This window comes from Aquarana catesbeiana, linkage group LG03 (genome assembly GCF_042186555.1).
Source record: "Aquarana catesbeiana isolate 2022-GZ linkage group LG03, ASM4218655v1, whole genome shotgun sequence".
Lineage (NCBI taxonomy): Eukaryota > Metazoa > Chordata > Amphibia > Anura > Ranidae > Aquarana > Aquarana catesbeiana.
The window spans coordinates 180,897,931-180,914,677 of record NC_133326.1 but is presented as its reverse complement, the minus strand read 5'-3'; the positions used below and the strand labels follow the sequence as shown (position 1 = coordinate 180,914,677).

The 16,747-nt window shown below is 43.1% G+C and overlaps 1 protein-coding gene across 3 annotated transcripts in view; it reads right to left on the bottom strand.

Annotated features, from left to right (window-relative positions):
* The window catches only part of SEMA3C (semaphorin 3C), a 189,666-nt gene extending 178,348 nt beyond the window's left edge, over positions 1–11,318 (bottom strand). Inside the window, exons 1-2 of one of the 3 annotated variants that reach the window (XM_073619573.1) lie at positions 11,010–11,318; positions 4,092–4,171 (exon numbers count right to left, since the gene is read on the bottom strand). The gene's annotated coding sequence lies outside the window, so the exon portion shown is untranslated. Of the gene's footprint in view, positions 1–4,091; positions 4,172–4,634; positions 4,700–11,009 lie in introns of those variants that run through there. The other 2 variants (XM_073619571.1, XM_073619574.1) reach the window with 2 other exon arrangements.
* Positions 11,319–16,747: the final 5,429 nt, after the last annotated feature.

Below are 16,747 nucleotides of genomic sequence, written 5' to 3'. Positions count from 1 at the left end.
CCATGCGTTCTACAGATTGTGATCATTCCATTCACCTTCTGAAAACAATGAGGTTGATTTACTAAAGGAGTAGAGACTGTTCAGCAGATAGAGAGGACTTTGAATCAAAAGACAAGGTCTGCTTAAAGGCTAGACTCTCACCACCTCCCCCAATGAAAAAACAATGCAAAAAAAGGAACAAAATAACACACACATCTAAGGAACAAACATTAAAATATATTTAAAGGAGACCTATGGGGATGTAAAAAAAGAAAAAAACATCCATACTCACTTCTATGCTGCAACATCTGTGTAATGCTGGAGCTGCCCCACGTCGGCTCTAAGACCAAGAACTGAGTGAACCAATGACCGCTGATATCTGAGTTCTTGGTCTGCTCAGAGGGGAGACCACTGACCGTCAGTCACCACTTTCTGTTCTGCTCCTCCAGCACTAGCTGGAGCACTGGACTGGGGAGAGGGTGCACAGCTGGCTCTGGTTCTCAGCCACACTGGAGCCAGCTGTCCATCAGACAGCTGGATGGATCCAGACAATATTGTTGGGATCATTCCAGAGCTCCTATAAGCCACAAGAGAAGTACAGCCAAAAAGCCTTGGCCATACTTCTCTTATAACTTACACCCGATATTTACTAAAACTGGAGGGTGCAAAATCTGGTGCAGCTTCCAGGTTTTGAACAAGCTGAAGTTAGAAGCTGATTGGCTACTATCCACTGCTGTACCGGATTGTGTTGTGAGAGAGTGCTTATGTTCTAGATTTAGTAAATCTCCCCCACAAATTTATCATTAAATGCAAGCAGTGTAAGTTCTTGAATCTGACCTGGTATCTGCCCCATTATAGTTCCCATATAGCAGGGTTGGAGTGTGAGAGGAAGAAGCAGCATGAGGAGCCAATCAGTTCACGTGCTGACAAAGAGCATGTTGATAGGAGGAGAAAGCAGATTAACAAAGAGATGACCTCATTACTCTTCCTCCTCCCCTTTTGCTGCCCAATTATAGGCCAGTGGTCTGGTACAACCTGGGATCAGTGAAAGTGGGTTGAATGATGCTGACCATCTGACTGAGGACATCTAGTGGCAGGAGAAGGTACTGCAAGGGAAATCTTTGCCTTGAATATTACAGCAAAACTGTTCTTGTTATCCCTTCTATCTCTTCTGTATAGTTTTATTTTATTTTTGGATTGAGTTCTGCTTTCACCAAACTTAGTGAATTAGGTGAAGCTAAGCTGACTACTCAATAGTGTGCATGGGCAACCAAAAAACAGGATTTTCACTGGTGCATTATTAGATGATTATTCGCAAAATTAATAGTTTTTACTTTAGTAAATCAACTGCAATCAGTCTCTGTTCAAATAGAAATGTACAATATATGACTAATGTCACACAAGTGACTTCGCTGACAAAATGTGCCTTTTCATTATAGATAAGTGCAGTACTCCCCCTTTCTGTTGATTAACATCTACAAAGCAAATATTTAAAGTGTCACTAAAGGCAAAATTTTTTTTTTTTTTTTTGGATAGACTGGAGAGGGATTAGAACACCAGCTAGGTTTTATTGCTGTCTGTGCCCCCGTAAGGCTTCATTAACACGCATTTCCAGAATCACAGCAAAACGCGGGACGCGTTTGCGATGCCATTATTTCTTAATAGTACCCCATACATGGTGCGATTTTGCCACGATTGTCAAGCAACAAAACGTGCTAAAATTGCTGTAAAAATTGCCCTGCAAATGCTTCTGGCTCTGTGCCAAGATTTGGTACATGAGCTTTTTTGGAGCGTTTTTGGAACGGAGGGAGGCCCATTCAAATGAATGGTGCCGCTCCAAAAATGCTCCACAAAAAGAAAAGCTTAAAAAAAACACGATGCAGCAGCTGTCGCTACGCTACGCTCAGGTGTGAATGGAACCTTAAGCCCCGTACACACTGCCAGAATGTCGGGAGATATTTGCCGGTTCAAAAAAAAAAAAACAGCCAACATTCTGCCTGTGTGTATGTCGGGCTGCGGAGGAGCATGCTGGAAAACCAGCAGCTGACCGACTCCCGATCAGCGCTCTCAGCCAATGGCAGAGAGCGCCGATCAAAGTGTTCTGGTGGGGGCGCCGTCCCCCTGTCAGAACACAATAGCTCAGCGGGGGAGATCGCTGAATTAATATCGAATGGTTAGTACAGCAGCGCCGACCGGAGCTGTCAGTTGTTTGTGTACCCGGCTTTAGGGAGATTCACCCTCTCTATTTGTCTTGTTTACAATTATCATTGAAAGTAAAAGAAAAAAATAATTGGACCAGATGGGAAATCTTCCAGTGGGGACAAGGTGGGATTCCCTCACTTTGGAGGGATTTCCTCTCATTTTCTGTTTTGGTTATGGGACAGGAAGTGAAGAGAAATCTCCCCAATGGGACACAGTCCATAGCAACCAAAAAGTGTCCCTTTATGTCAAAAGTGGCTTTAGACCAGCTAGAAAACAGCAATAGTAAATTAGAACACTTGCAGAATTGAGCGATAGTGAATCGTGGGGAAATGTATTTTATTATTATTATATTATTATTTTGAATAATTATTTATATTTATTTATTATATTATAATTTATGATTTTGTGTTTTAAACTTCATCGTACCTGGGATATCTACTAGACTCTTGGTGGACAGATTTAAGTGTGTTATTGTTAAGAATTACAGGCCTACAATATAAAACGCCAAATTTCTATGCAAAATAATGGTACCGCTTTGAGACGCAAAAATATGAAATAATCATACCGCCAGGGAGGTTAAGGTGATACTAAAGGTTCCTTTTTTTTTTAAATAACAAACATATCATACTTACCTCCACTGTGCAGCTAGTTTTGCACAGAGTGGCCCCGATCCTGTTCTTCTGGGTTCCCTCTGTGGTTCTCTCGGCTCCTCCCCACATTAGATAACCCCCGGAGAAGCGCTCTCCCCAGGGGGGTTACCTTGCAGGCGCGCTCCTGAGTCCAGCATTCGGTGTCCATAGACGCCGAATGCAGGACTCGGCCCCGCACCCGGCAGCCGCGTCATTGGACTGATTGACAGCAGCGGGAGCCAATGGCTACGCTGCTATCAATCTATCCAATCAACAGCCGAGAACCTCCTAGCCGAGAGACGGCGCATCCCCATGGGACAAGTTCGAGGGTTCAGCTAAGAAAAACTGGGGGGCTGGGGGTCGGGGCACTGACAGGTGTTTTTTCACCTTAATGCATAGGATGCATTAAGGTGAAAAAACATGAACCTTTACAACCCCTTTAACAAAGCCTGTCCAAAGACTTGTTTTAAAGCAAGTGTAAATTAGCCGTTAATGTGTGTTGAAGCCGAAGCGGGTGTAAATGAGCCCTTAGTGACACTTTAAACACAGGGTGTCCCAAAAGTTGCCATACATTGAAATGGTAGCTACTGGTAAATGTACCTTTATTTACAAAATATTCATTACAAAATGTTATAAAATATTTACAAAATATTATTAATTTATTATTAAATAAAAATAATAAATATACATAATATAATATAAAATAGTATATGAGTTTGTTATTTTTTTTTTTATGTATGGACGCTGTATAGATCTCTGTCCCTGTTACACCAGCATGGGGATGTAATCCTTTACCAAAAATGCCAATGCTGTATCTTTTTTCTATGCACAATGACAATTGTCACAATGCTCCAGATATGATTATATTAAAGAGCCAGCAATATTATTTATGATACAGCAATGAGTCCTAACATCTAGAAGAGTTGTGCTATTTGACAGATAACTCCACCTGCTAGGAAATGAACCTCCCGGGACAGAAAGGGAAGCCGGCCAAAGCTGAGAAGGCAGAATGTCTTGGTCCTGGTGTTCCATTAGGTCAGCTCATACCCCATATTATTACAGGACGTTCCAATGTTGTATAATAAACAAATACTACCTGTGTATTGTGTGAACAGGCTGCTCTTGTTTATTATACACCACAATAAACTTCTTTATTAAAGTATAAACACAAAATGCCTATCCAAATTTTTTCAGCTCCGATAACATCTCACGGACTATTCATGAAACACAAAGTACACATTAGAAGCTCATCATCTGAAGACATGCCAAGCTAAAACAAACCTTGTATCAGTTCTGTTCAAACATGAACCTCAATCAGGGGGGATTAACATTCACTGGGTGTATCAGCACGCCAATCTCTGCTGCAATGCAATAGGGAAAAAAAAGAAGAGCCAATGGACGGCGACAGCTACAATGTGGCGAACGTTGGCCTGTAGGCATGACTCGTCTATTTTATATCCCCAATCACATTTTCCAGCTCTGACACACGCAGTAAATGTCAAGGCTTTTGATTTACAGTAATAGGCACATGTGCATTACACTTGCTCTCTGCACAATTGAAACAGTGTGTCTGCACTGACTTGCTTTGTAATTACAGTACATATGGAGACGTTTGCCATTATTTAGAAAGACAGTGGAAGGATTAGTGGGAAGGATTATTCCTGACAGACAGGGGTTAATGCATTTTTCCTTATTAAAGGGCAAGTTCACCTTTGTACACTTTTTTTTCCCCCTAAATTCCAGCTCCCCTATGTACCAATATAGCATTTATGTACTTTTTTTGCAAAAATATCAAAGCTTTCCATTAAATCTACAGTCACTTACTTTTCTTGTCTAAATCCACGTTTCCAGATGTTTCCATTTGAAATGTCTTCCTCCTTACAGACTGTAGGTCATGACACAGGAAGGAGTTGACCAGCTGACCTCATTAGGACACACCCTGCATCATCCACCCGCCCATTCCCAGATGCACGTTTTTTTTAATGAAATGCAATCAATCAGTGATCACCCTTCTCACTAAATACACAATGTACAATCAGATTGTATAGTGTATGGTCATGTTTATGCACCTAAAATTACTAGTTGCGCTTTCAGTGCCATTAATTGTTAACGGCACACCAAACACAGAAGCAAACACACATTTTGCCATGTTAAAAAATGAGGGGCAAATGCTGCAAAGTAAAAAACAAACACACAACATGACCTACAGTCTGATCAGGAAGAAGACATTACTAATGGAAACATCTGGAAAAGTGGATTTAGACAAGAAAAGTAAGTGACGCTAGGTTTAATTGAAAGCTTTGATATTTTTGCAAAAAAAGTACATGAATGCTATATTGGTACATAGGGGAGCTGGAATTGAGAAAAAAAAGTGTACAAAAGTGAACTTACCCTTTAAAGTGCTATTAAATGGTCCATAGTGTGCTGTTATGACAACAACCAGTTGGGCTCACATTCACATCTGCCAAAAAAAAAAAAAAAAAAACGCTGCATTTAGACGCGTACTTTCTACATGAGAGGAAGGTTCTTTCTAGCAGAGCTTCAAGATCCTGTGTAAAAATGCGCCTAAAGTACTTGCGTTTATATGTATTAATGCACATGTGTGCGCAAAACCTGCGGATCTACATGTGTAAAGTCTGCAGCTGTGTCCAACTATTTTTGTGTGTGGCTAAACGCAGCGTACAGTTGTCTGTAGGGGCTCATTGATTACTATAGTGCTACTCTTAGATGCGTACAAAACTTTCTGCTGTACGCATCTAAAAGCAGCATTTTTCTGCCTGTGTCAGTGAGCTCTTAGATGCCAGTTCAGAATAAGACTGGCCATACATTATACAATCTGACAGTACAACCTCCGTACAATCTTAGGCTTAGTTCACATATGTGCGGGCATGGTTTCATTGGCATTTTCCATAGGAGTCCAGTGCGGTTTCATTCACTGGTTCAGGTGTGATTCAGGTGAGAATTTGTTAAAGCGGCGCTCCAGCCCCCACCCCCACCAAAAAATTAAAAAATTAAAAGTCACCAGCTATAAATACTACAGCTGCTGACTTTTAATATTAGGACACTTACCTGTCCAGGGATCCCTCGGCACCCTAGCTGATTTTCTTGGGTGCTACCGCCGCCATTCCTTGTAAGGGAAACCAGCAGTGAAGCCTTGTGTCTTTGCAGACGCTTCCCTACTGTGCATGCGCGAAGAGCGCTGTGCTTTAAGAATGGCCCAGCGGTGGGGGAAGGAGAAGGGGGGACGAACTTCCGGAGGACCTCGCTGTGTGGTGAGGTCATGCGGAAGTGGGAACTGGTACCTATCAAAAACAGGTACCCCCCCGAAAGGTGCCAAATGTGGCAGCAGAAGGGGGGGAGCAAACAAGCAAAGCTTCCCTTTTGGGTGGAGCTCCACTTTAAGTGTATGACACTTGAAATCATACCTGACCCAGACCTAAAATCGTACCGGACACTTTTGAAGAATGCACCGCGGCCAGCCCGCAGATATGAGAACCAGCTCTAGAGAAAGCTGGTTTGGTTCACGTCATGGAAATCAGGTGTGGTTCAAAATGCATCCAATTCACATATTTGTGAACCGAGCCTCATGAAGGCTCCATTCACATTAGCGTGACACCAAAGTCATGCAATTTCCAGTGCGACTTTGGAGCGTGGCTTTCATCCGACTTAAAACTCTCTGGGTCAAAGTTGCGTCAAAAATCACATCCAAGTAGTGCAGGCATCTTTTCAAAGGCGCTGCAACTTAAAGCCACACTGATTTATATGGGTGCCATTGAAAAGAATGGGCTGCGACCTGCCATGTGATGTCCAAAATTGCATGACATGTCACACAAGTGTGAATGGAGCCATATGCCCCGTACACACGGTCGGACTTTGTTCGGACATTCCGACAACAAAATCCTAGGATTTTTTCCGACGGATGTTGGCTCAAACTTGTCTTGCATACACATGGTCACACAAAGTTGTCGGAAAATCCGATCGTTCTAAACGCGGTGACGTACACCACGTACGTCAGGACTATAAACGGGGCAATGGCCAATAGCTTTAATCTCTTTATTTATTCTGAGCATGCGTGGAACTTTGTCCGTCGGATTTGTGTACACACGATCGGAATTTCCGACAACAGATTTTGTTGTCGGAAAATTTTATATCCTGCTCTCAAACTTTGTGTGTCGGAAAATCCGATGGAAAATGTGTGATGGAGCCTACACACGGTCGGAATTTCCGACAACAAGGTCCTATCACACATTTTCCGTCGGAAAATCCGACCATGTGTACGGGGCATTAGAGTTACCAAAATTATGAGGACAAACTCAAGCAATCTAATTAGCATCAAAACATGCAGGCACATGCACTACATAGTTGATGGTGGATATAAAGCAGATTGTACAATCAGATTGTATGGCATATAGTCACTTTTAGACTGATGACACATGGGTGATTCTGCCACTAGAAACAAGTTGCCAGCAGGAAGATTGCTAAAAAAAAGCTGCAGGCATCCTCCGATAGAATTGCTAGCTCTGTGGCCAGATGCGGTAAGATGTCACTCTGTCACTCTGTCGCCAGCACAAACGCTGCTGCATCTGAATCTCACTGAGGATGGGAGTGACATCTCTGCCTCAACTACAGGGGAACGATTCCAAAGGGAAACACAGGCAGATTTTTCGGACAACTTATCAGCAGCAGGATCACCTGTGTGTCATGCGAACAAGGAAACATTGTTGCTCATCCCGAGTTGTCACACACTTGTCTTTGTCTTCTTTTCCATATTATGCACATGATGTTAAGTTGGACTAGATTTACTAAAACTGGAGCGTGCAAAATTTGCTGCAGCTCTGAATAGAAATCAATCAGCTTTCAGGTTTTATTGTCAAAGCTTAATTGAACAAGCTGAAGTCAGAAGCTGATTGGCTACTGTGCAGAGCTGCACCAGATTCTGAGTGCTCCAATTTTCTTAAATCCCGAAGCCCAAAGCATAGTTCCCACTTGTGCGTCTGCATTTTCATGCATTTTGCATGTGCTCCCATTAAAATCTATGCTGCCAAAATGCACAATGTTACAGTAAAAGAAAATAACAAAACAAGTAAATGAAAAAGAGTGAAAGAATGCTCAGCTTATTGTACTAAAAGAGAGCAGAAGATCACAATGCCCCAAAATTGGATTTTAGAGTGAAGGTTCACTTTAAGCCAGTATTTGTAGTATAATAAAGAGTAAGGAGTACAAGGCTCTGCTCTCTGGCAGGTGAATGGAAATGTTCTACATATTTGTCTACAACAAAAGGTCTGGAAATAGGCCATGTGGGATTGGTGATAGATGAGGATTCCTATATGTGTGTGTGTGAGTGCAGGATGGTGCAGGTGCCTGATCCTATATTTCACAGTCACAACACTCACATAGGACACAGATCTATGGGATACACAGGCCTATAAGACGCATAACCCTATGGGACACAGAGACATATGGGACACACAGAACTATAAGACACAAAGTCCTATAGGACATACAGAGATAGGAAATACTGATCTATAGGGCATCCAGACTTATGTGACACTCAGAGCAGAGCTATGAGACAAACAGACCTATGGGAAACACAGACCTATGGGACACATGACTTATTGCACAAACAGACCTATGGGCACACAGACCTATAAGACACATAACCCTATGGGAGACAGAGACATATGGGACACACGGATCTATAAGGCACAAAGTCCTATAGGACATGCAGAGATAGCAAATACTGATTTATAGGGCACTCAGACTTATAGGACACTCAGAACGGAGCTATGGGACACACAGACCTTTAGGACACACATCATTTTTTCACATATGGATCTATAGGGCATATAGAATTTCATGACACATGGACCTATAGGGCACACAGGCTTATAGGGTTCACAGACCTGACACATAGAGATAGGACACTCAGACCTATGGGGCACACAGACGTATAGGGCACTCAAACAGAACAAACATATTTATGACACACAGCCCTTTAATACTCAGAGACCCATAGGGCACACAGACCTATAATATTCAGAAATCCATAGGGCGCACAGACCTATAATACTCAGAAATCTATAGGGCACACAGACCTATAATAGTCAGAAATCTATAGAGCACACAGACCAATAATACTCAGAAATCTATAGGGCACACAGACCTATAATACACAGAAATCTATAGGGCACACAGACCTATAATACTCAGAGATCTATAGGGCACACATACCTATAATAATCAGAGACCTATAGGGCACACAGACCTATAATAATCAGAGGTCTATAGGGCACACATACCTATAATAATCAGAGACCCATAGGGCACACAGACCTATAATAATCAGAGATCTATAGGGCACGCATACCTATAATAATCAGAGACCTATAGGACACACAGACCTAAAATACCCAGAGACCTATAGGGCACACAGACCTATAATACCCAGAGATCTATAGAGCACGCCGACCAATAATACCCAGAGACCTATAGGGCACACAGACCTATAATACCCAGAGATCTATAGGGCACACTGACCTATAATACCCAGAAATCTATAGGGCACACAGACCTATAATAGTCAGAAATCTATAGGGCACACAGACCTATAATAGTCAGAAATCTATAGGGCACACAGACCGATAATACTCAGAAATCTAAAGGGCACACAGACCTATCATACACAGAAATCTATAGGGCACACAGACCTATCATACACAGAAATCTATAGGGCACACAGACCTATAATACACAGAAATCTATAGGGCACACAGACCTTTAATACACATAAATCTATAGGGCACACAGACCTATAATACTCAGAGATCTATAGGGCACACATACCTATAATAATCAGAGACCTATAGGGCACATAGACCTATAATAATCAGAGATCTATAGGGCACAGAGACCTATAATACCCAGAGATCTATAGGGCACACCAACCTATAATACCCAGAGATCTATAGGGCACACTGACCTATAATACCCAGAGACCTATAGGGCACACTGACCTGTAATACCCAGAGACCTATAGGGCACACCGACCTATAATACCCAGACATCTATAGGGCACACCGACCTATAATACCCAGACATCTATAGGGCACACTGACCTATAATACCTAGAGACCTATAGGGCACACTGACCTATAATACCCAGAGACCTATAGGGCACACAGACCTATAATACCTATAATAATCAGAGATCTATAGGGCACAGAGACCTATAATACCCAGAGATCTATAGGGCACACCGACCTATAATACCCAGAGATCTATAGGGCACACTGACCTATAATACCCAGAGACCTATAGGGCACACTGACCTGTAATACCCAGAGACCTATAGGGCACACCGACCTATAATACCCAGACATCTATAGGGCACACCGACCTATAATACCCAGACATCTATAGGGCACACTGACCTATAATACCTAGAGACCTATAGGGCACACTGACCTATAATACCCAGAGACCTATAGGGCACACAGACCTATAATACCTATAATAATCAGAGATCTATAGGGCACAGAGACCTATAATACCCAGAGATCTATAGGGCACACCGACCTATAATACCCAGAGATCTATAGGACACACTGACCTATAATACCCAGAGACCTATAGGGCACACTAACCTATAATACCCAGAGACCTATAGGGCACACCGACCTATAATACCCAGAGATCTATAGGGCACACTGACCTATAATACCTAGAGACCTATAGGGCACACTGACCTATAATACCCAGAGACCTATAGGGCACACTGACCTATAATACCCAGAGATCTATAGGGCACACTGACCTATAATACCTAGAGACCTATAGGGCACACTGACCTATAATACTCAGAGACCTATAGGGCACACCGACCTATAATACCCAGAGATCTATAGGGCACACTGACCTATAATACCTAGAGACCTATAGGGCACCCTGACCTATAATACTTAGAGACCTATAGGGCACAGAGACCTATAATACTCAGAGACCTATAGGGCACACTGACCTATAATAATCAGAGATTTATAGGATACACAGACCGATAATAATCAGAGATTTCTATAATACACAGACATATAATGCTCAGAAATCTATAGGGCACACAGTCATGATAGGACCCCCAGCTCACTCCCTCCTCTCCAATGCCCAGGCTGGCATTTCAACACTAGGACTTATCTCATTACTTACCCAACTTTGGAGGAGATCAGAATCGCTCAGCCATCAATGTCGCTCCCCACGTCCCGGATTATCAGACTGTCAGAGTTCATTGAGATCCTTTTCTATCCCCAATCCCTCTTTTCTTAGTAAATCTCTTGCTCTGAGCCGCCCGTTGCTATGCCTATGTAGAGTAATCCTGAGTGGGACTCTTCATAGGGCTGAGCTCCTCTATGACAGTGAATGGAAAGTAGCCGGGCTCTGATTACAGCGCTCTCCAGTGTGTGTGTGTGTGTGTCCTCCCTCCGTCATCACACTGCCTGGAGCCAGCACTGCTCCGCCACTCCCTCCTCCTCCTCCTCCTCACTCCTCACTCCTCACTCCTCACTCCTCACCTCCTCTCTACACACCGATCTACCGACACATGGAGGGATTCTACACATCGGCTCATCCTAGGAATATCTATGGAGAAAACACTCAGCACATACCTACCGGGCACTCACACCCCTTCCTGCCCAGGACAATTGTCAGCTTTCAGCGCTGTCACACTCTGAATGACAATTGTCCGGTCATACAACACTGTACACAAACTACAATTGTATCATTTATTTCACACACATAGAACTTTCTCTTAGTGGTATTTAATCATCACTGGGTTTTTTATAGTTTGCTAAAGAAACAAAAAAAGACCAAAAATTTTGAAAAAAACAAACATTTTTCATAATTTTTCAAACAAGTCGTTTTTTTCCTTTACTGGTGTGTGCTGATGAGGCAGCACTGATGGGCACTAATAGAATACACTGATAGGCACTGATGAGGCAGCACTGATGGCACTAATAGGATACACTGATAGGCACTGATGAGGAGCACTGATGGGCACTGATGAGGAGGCACTGGTGGGCACTGATGAGGAGGCACTGATGAGGCTGCACTGATAGATGGCACTGATGGCCACTGATGAGGCAGCACTGATGGGCACTAATAGGTGGCACTGATGGCCACTGATGAGGCAGCACTAATAGGTGGCACTGATGGCCACCGATGAGGCAGCACTGATGGCACTAATAGGATACACTGATAGGCACTGATGAGTAGCACTGATGGGCACTAATAGGTTACACTGATAGGCACTGATGAAGCTGCACTGAAGGGCACTGATGAGGTGGCACTGGTGGGCACTGATGAGGAGGCGCTTATAAGGCTGCACTGATAGACGGCACTGATGGGCTCTGATAGGCAGCACTGAGATGTGGCACTGATAGGTGGCACTGATGGGCACTGGTAGGCGGCACTGATAGGCAGCACTAATAGGTGACACTGATGATGAGGCACTGATAGGTGGCACTGATGGGCTCTAATAGGCGGCACTGAGAGGTGGCACTGATAGGCAGCACTGATATGTGGCACTGATGGGCTCTGATAGGTGGCACTGAGAGGTGGCACTGATAGGCAGCACTGATATGTGGCACTGATGGGCACTGGTAGGCGGCACTGATAGGCAGCACTAATAAGTGACACTGATGATGAGGCACTGATAGGTGGCACTGATGGGCTCTGATAGGCGGCACTGAGAGGTGGCACTGATAGGCAGAACTGATATGTGGCACTGATGGGCTCTGATAGGTGGCACTGAGAGATGGCACTGATAGGCAGCACTGATATGTGGCACTGATAGGCACTGGTAGGTGGCACTGATAGGCAGCACTAATAGGTGACACTGATAATGAGGCACTGATAGGTGGCACTGGTGGGCACTGATTGACAGCACCGGTGGGCACTGGTGGGCACTGATAGGTGGCATTGGTGGGACCTGATAGGTGGCACTGGTTGGCACTGATTAGCCGCACTGGTGGGCACAGATTGGGACCACGTTCCTGTATCAGAAGCTGGTTACCGGCTTTCTTCTTTTCTCCTCACGCTGATCAAGAAGAGAAAAAAAAACACTAATCGGCTTCTGTTTACTTCCGTGATCAGCTGTCATTGGCTGATCATGTGATAAAGGGCCCTTTACCCTGTTCTGTGATCCGAAGGACTCAATGATCCCAGAGCGTGCCGTTCGTGAGTCGCAGGGGGCGTGCGAGCAGCACAATCACAGGAGGAAGTCTATGGAAGCCCTCCCGGCACTGGAAGCCCGTGCTGTAGCCGTCTTTCCACTATAGCGCAGACGCAAAGTGGTTAAAGGGGGCCCACACCTGTGCCAATTCAAGCCCCTTCCCCAAAGAGATCCAGTGCTTAACGTTAAAGACCCCATCCACATCTGCACATCACACTGATTCTTGGTTTTTTTTACGCCTTTTTGCACAACAGCATAGGGCAGCCCACTCACTTCTTGAGTAGCTCATGGGGCATGTTGCCACTTCCTGATCTGTGCCTTTTTTAATGTGCATTTTGCTACGTTTGATGTGCATTTTCTCACGTGTCAAAAGAGTCTCCTTGCCACATTTAGGGTACCATTTGCAATTAATGTTACCGCAGAACTTTTTTTTTTTAAGTTCCAGGAATACGCATCAGTATGCACTTTTTCCCAGAAGATGCAGGTTTCCATTATCAATCCCCTGCACACACCTGTCCCAAACCTTTCAGGCTGCATTCACACCTGAGTGTAGCGACTTTGAGCATTTTTATGCACGATTTGCACGTTTTCATACTGCGTTTTTTTTAGCTTTGGCATTTTTCATTAGCCAATAGAGAAAACTACCAGTTGTTGCATCATTTGTTGCTACGTTTTTCAGCTATTTGAGCTTTTATTTCTGTTTTTATTATTAATATTCATTTATTATTATTATTTTTTTGTCAGGGTAAGGAGTTAGAGTTAAAGAGGAGTTCCACCCAAAAATGGAACTTCCGCTTATCCAGTTCCTCTCCCCCTCCGGTGTCACATTTGGCAGATTTCAGGGGGGAGCAGATACCTGTCTAATACAGGTATTTGCTCCCACTTCTAGCAAAAGTTCGCCGCAGTATCCGCGGCAATCTACGCCATGTCCGGCCCTTCCTCCGCCCCCCCCCCCGCTGTCTTCTGGGAGACACACAGGTCCCAGAAGACAGCAGGGACCAGTCAGAACATGCAGATTTCCCTTACTGAAGATGCTGGCGTCTCCACCCAGATCCGAAGGAAGGGTCAGCTTCGGGTGAGGACATTGGGACAATCCAATGTCCTTATATTAAAAGTCAGCAGCTGCAGTATTTGTAGCAGCTGACTTTTATTTTATTTTTTTCAGAGGAACTCCGCTTTAATGTGATTGTAAACAATCACCTTGTAAAACAACCCATCCAGCTTAAAATAGAAATTAATGGCAAAACATTTTTGTATAGATATAAAAAAATGATAAATAGATGTTTTCCCTTTTTTTTATTTGTGATCACATTCAAGAGATGGGGGGGAGGAGAAGCAGCAGTACACCCAGTGAATGAGCTTCCCAGTGAATGGCTGTGCAGCAGGGGCATGTCAGGACAAGTCTCATAATTGGAGGAGAGTAGGCACAGCTAGAGAACTGACCACGGTGTGCTTTCCTGCTTAGTGTGGTCAGTTTTTAATAGGAAAACAGGGGGAATACCAGGGATTTCACACAAAGGAAGCAATACAAAGAGAACAGGATACTTTCTCATACAAGTACATGGTACAGCAGGCACATATCAGGAATATGAAATGTTGGGGTAACAAACACTTTAAAGTTAGGTTAGGGTTAGGATTAGGGTTTTTTTTTGTTTTTGTTTTTTAGGGTGTGAATACTACTACTACTAATACTACTAATAATGAATAAATAAATGTAAAATAAATTCACAATAAATACAAATTTATTTATAAATAGACAAAATAAATGAAAACTATGTAATAATAAATAAATAATTGACCCTTAACCTTTAAAAAAAAAAAAAAAATAATAATACAATAAAAATAAATAACTAAACACCCTAACACAAAATAAACAAATACATTATTATCCTTTATTATTATTAATAATAAAAATAATATTATGAAAAAAAATAATAATAATATTTTTTGTTCGGGTTTAGGTGTTTATTTATTATTATTATATTTTTTAAGGTTAGGGGTTAATTATTGTTTATTTATGTATTATTACATATTCATCATGTATTTATTATTTATTTATGATAATTTTTAGTTACTTGTGTATTTGTTTTACATTTAATTATTCATATGCTTTTACTATTTAAAAAACAATATTTTGAGCAGAAAATCGCACAAAGATGCATGACAAAATCTGCCTATTTTGAGCTACAAAAAAAGCTCCAGAACTTTATTGAGCTTCAGGCCATTTGGCTTCAGGCGACTTGAAGTGGAGATGTGAACCAACTCCATAGAGAATTATTTTTCTTGTCCTCCAGCATTTTGGAGCTTCAAGCTTCAAAACGAGGTGTGAGTGGAGCCTCAGTGTAATTTGCAGCATTTTCCCCCATACCTGGAAAGTAGGTTATATGGGTTCAAATTACATAGTTCACACCAGTGCAGCGCATACCAGTGCTTTTCTTTTCCAGGAAAAAAGTACATGCTGCTTTTTTCCTGCACAGAACTGTACTGGAACGTGGTATAAAGCATCAAAAATGCATGAAAAACGCATCGGGCCCCCTTAGAGCCCTTTCACACTGGGGCGGGGGAGGCGTCGGCGGTAAAACTCCGCTATTATTAGCGGCGTTTTACCGTCGGTATGCGGCCCCTAGCGGGGCGGTTTTACCCCCCGCTAGCGGCCGAGAAAGGGTTAAATACCACCGCAAAGCGCCTCTGCAGAGGCGCTTTGCCGGCGGTATAGCCGCGCCGTCCCATTGATTTCAATGGGCAGGAGCGGTAAAGGAGCGGTATACACACCGCTCCTTCACCGCTCCGAAGATGCTGCTGGCAGGACTTTTTTTACCGTCCTGCCAGCGCATCGCTCCAGTGTGAAAGCCCTCGGGGCTTTCACACTGGAATGAAAGTAGCGGCACTTTTAGGTTTATCAATTTTAATTGATAAACATGTGGGCTAATATCATGTGACATAAAAAATGCAATTACCACCATTTTATTCTCCCGGGTCTTTGCTTTCAGAAAAAATATAATGTTTGGGGGTTTAACTAATCTTCAGGCTGATGCCCCGTACACACGGTCAGATTTTCCGATGGAAAATGTGTGATAGGACCTTGTTGTCGGAAATTCCGACCGTGTGTAGGCTCCATCACACATTTTCCATCGGATTTTCTGACACACAAAGTTTGAGAGCAGGATATAAAATTTTTCGACAACAAAATCCGTTGTCGGAAATTCCAATCGTGTGTACACAAATCCACGGACAAAGTGCCACGCATGCTCAGAATAAATAAAAAGATGAAAGCTATTGGCCACTGCCCCGTTTATAGTCCTGACGTCCGTGTTTTACGTCACCGCGTTCAGAACGATTGGATTTTCCGACAACTTTGTGTGACCGTGTGTATGCAAGACAAGTTTGAGCCAACATCCATCGGAAAAAATCCTAGGATTTTGTTGTCGGAATGTCCGAACAAAGTCCGACCGTGTGTACGGGGCATTAAACTGTGAATTTGGTCATGTGTATAAAAAAGGAAAGTGATGAAGGCTTCACTACTGGGCAGTGGCAGGCGGTCCATTGGGGAGCTGCCCCCCTAATCTCCATGTGCCGCCCCCTAATCTCCATGCGTGGCACCAGACGCATAGATTTTTTTTTAAGCACATGATTAGAGCCTGAGGCTCTAATTGGCTTCAAAAAGGTGGGCCCTGAGCCCATCCACTTGTGATATTAGCGAATCAATATCCGCTATTGT